Source organism: Bufo gargarizans, chromosome 2 (genome assembly GCF_014858855.1).
Source record: "Bufo gargarizans isolate SCDJY-AF-19 chromosome 2, ASM1485885v1, whole genome shotgun sequence".
NCBI lineage: Eukaryota > Metazoa > Chordata > Amphibia > Anura > Bufonidae > Bufo > Bufo gargarizans.
Genome location: NC_058081.1, coordinates 91663288 through 91666869, shown reverse-complemented (window position 1 = coordinate 91666869; position 3582 = coordinate 91663288).

The following is a 3582-nucleotide window of genomic DNA, read 5'->3' as shown; positions in this document are numbered from 1 at the left end:
GTCACACAAGTAAGATATGACTCTTTTATGTTAATTTGCATATGTATCAAATTGGTTTTTTTTACACAATAAAAGCACACAGAGCTATGGGGACTGGATATTGCGGATGTGCGAACATGCTGCGTGGTCATGTCTGTGTACTGCAGTCAAGCTGCCTCTAATTAAACTAATGAGACCGCATTGTTCAGTGGGTCTGCATTGTTAATGGCCACGCAGTGCCTTCAATACTTCAGAGCCACTACAATACAGATCCATTCAATAATTCGGTCTCATTAGTTTAAATAAAGGCAACTGCAGCCTGTACAGACAACTCACTCGCCACTGCATCCTGACCACGCCTTATTGTCATACCCTTATGCTGAATGCACAAGGCCGTGGAACACGGCCGTGAGCGGTCCGTGGTATCCCGGCCTGGCATCCTGCTGACAGCAGGAGCGCACGGCGTCATTGGTTGCTATGTACGGCGCACGGCGTCATTGGTTGACTGTATTACTGTAGTGCAGCGGCGGCATGAAGCACACAGCGTCATAGCAACCAATGACGCCGTGCGATCCTGCTCTCAGCAGGATGCCAGGCCGGGATACCACGGACCGCTCACGGCCGTGTTCCACGGCCTTGTGCATTCGGCCTTATAGTCAGTTTATCTATGAAAACCACGGACAAAACACAGATGCCATTTAGTGCCCCCAACATAGTATGATGACCCTATAAGTTAGGGTGACCATATTGGGTGACCATATTTTGGTTTTTAAAAGGGAGGACACTTGGGGTAAGATGATGGCACTGGGCAGATGGACACCTGCACTTGGTGGAAGGTCGGGTGTAATGCAGAGTTGCAGACATCAGACCAGGCAAAACACCTCTACATCACACTGCTGGGTGCAGCCAGTCATGACTAGAAATTTCTGGATGGTGGCCAACCCTGGTCCATCCCCATCCTTTGGTGGGTTCACATCAAGTTTTTGCTATCTGTTTAATGGATATGTTGTACAAAAAAAAAAAAAAAAGGATACAAAAGCACAGCACACCACGCTGTTGTATCCTGCAGAGTCTGGTAAAAAAAAAAAACTATACATTAACGTATACTTTTTTTACAATGGAACTGGAGAACGGAGGCCATCAGTCTGAGGCATCCTGTAACATATAAGTTTTTTGTATACATTAAACGGATGGCAAAAACATGATGTGAACCCAGCCTTACAGCAAAGAACTGCCCTATACAGCTGGCCCTTTAACACTGCCGCGCTGTAGCTTCCACCAATACGGTGCCTACTGCCAGTGGCGGATTGGAAACTTAACGTGGCCCTGGAAAAAATACTAAAAGTGGCCCCGTTTTGAAGTCAGGTCCAAATTGATAGAAGGCAGGGCCAGCAATACCATATTGTGGCACATTATACCGCCCCAACAGAGCCAAATACCACAGTCCATCATAAAATACAGCCACCAGCAGCACAAAATACATCCCTAAAAACTTCCACTGGCCGGCTGTGAGGGGGACCCAGGTGGCCCTCTGGGCATCGGCCCACCGGAAAATTTCCCTGTAAGTCTATGGCCAATCCGCCCCTACCTGTTGCTGCCTCGTGTGCCCACAATACTATAAAGACAGTGCTGCCCTACACCCCCAAATGCTGTTCTGCCAAGATAAAAGTGCCCAAGGACATGGCTACAGAAATAGAAAATGATGGGCCCAAAGGCAAACTTTAAAACCCCAGACTAGTCCCCAAAAATACAGACCTCCTGACAGACCCTAAAATTAAAACCAACCCCAGATTAGCCCCAGATTCATACAAACCACAGATTGGACCAATTTTTACAGAACACAAAATTCATGTAGCCCCCTAAACCCCCTTCCTTTACATCCCTGCAGACCTCAGATCAGACAAAAACATAAATAAGACAGCGCTTTTTCTTGCAGTGCTGCACTGTGACCGGACGTCACACAGCGGGAGGTCATAGTACGTGCCTATGTGCACATCCAGTCAGTGAGTGTTCTTACTGGGGGGCACTAATGGGGCATTATTCTTACTAGTGGGCACGAATGGGGACATTATTAATTCTAGGGGGCACTAATGGGGGCATTACTCTTACAGGGGGGCACTAATGGGGGCAACTTTCTTACTGGGGGCACTAATGGGAGCATTATTCTTACTGGGGGCACTAATGGGGACATTATTCTAACTGGGAGCACTAATGGGGCAATTTTCTTACTAGGGGCACTAATGGGGGCATTATTTTTACTGAGGGGCACTAATGGGGGCATGATTATTACTGGGGGCACTAATGGGAGCATTATTCTTACTGGGGGCACTAATGGGGGCATTATTCTTACTGGGGGGCACTAATGGGATCATTATTATTACTGGGGGCACTAATGTGGGCATTATTCTTACTGTGGGCACTAATGGGGGCAATTTTCTTACTGGGGCACTAATGGGGGCATTATTTTTACTGAGGGGCACTAATGGGGGCATTATTCTTACTGGGGGCACTAATAGGAGCATTATTCTTACTGGGGGGCACTAATGGGGGTATTATTCTTACTTTGGGGGCACTAATGGGGGCATTATTAATTCTGGGGCGCACTAATAAGGGCATTATTCATTTTGGTGCACACTAATGGGGCCATTACTCTTACTGGGGGGCACTAATGGGGGACATTAATTCTGGAGCGCACTAATGGGGGCATTATTCATTCTGGGGCGCACTAATGGGGGCATTATTCATTCTGGGGCGCACTAATGGGGCCATTACTCTTACTGGGGGGCACTAATGGGGGACATTAATTCTGGAGCGCACTAATGGGGGCATTATTCATTCTGGGGCGCACTAATGGGGCCATTACTATTACTGGGGCAGTATTAATTCTGGGGGAGCTAATGGGGGTTTTAATATTATTGGGGGGCACTAATGGGGGCATTACTATTACTGGGGACACTAATGGGGGCAATATTAATGCTGGGGGCACTAATAGAGGCATTAATATTATTGGGAGCCACAGTATGACAGCCACACCCCACAATCACACCCCCTTTGGGGTGTGGTTTAACTTGGCAAGTATTTTTTGTTGGGAAAGGTGGCCGCCCTAACCACACCAGTCCCCCTAGTACATTGCCTCCCCCCACTGTAACTGCCTGTACAAGGGGCAGATATAGGCGGCTAGGTTCACAGAGGTGGGTCTGTTCGGAGACTCCATTGCAGATTGGGGCAAATAAAACTGCCGCCTGCACAATGATGGACCCCATTATAGTGACTGGAGCCCATGGGGTGTCAATGAGGTCCAGCCTTTATCAGATCTGGTGCATCATTGTATTTATTTATTTTTTTGCTCCAGCGCTGAAAAAGATAAATGAAAAATGTGCAGCAAATGTAAACCTATCTCGGTAGCTCCTGCCAACCAATCACAGCACAGCTTTCTTTGTTCAAAGCCATAATAAGAAATGAAAGCTGTGCCGTGATTGGTTACTACCAGTTTTGCGTTCAGGCATAAATCCATTCCTTTTTCTGCTGTGATGCCCGGCCCGCGCCCCCTTCAGGATCCTAAACCACATGACACCGCAGGCTTGTTGACTTCCGGCCGGAACC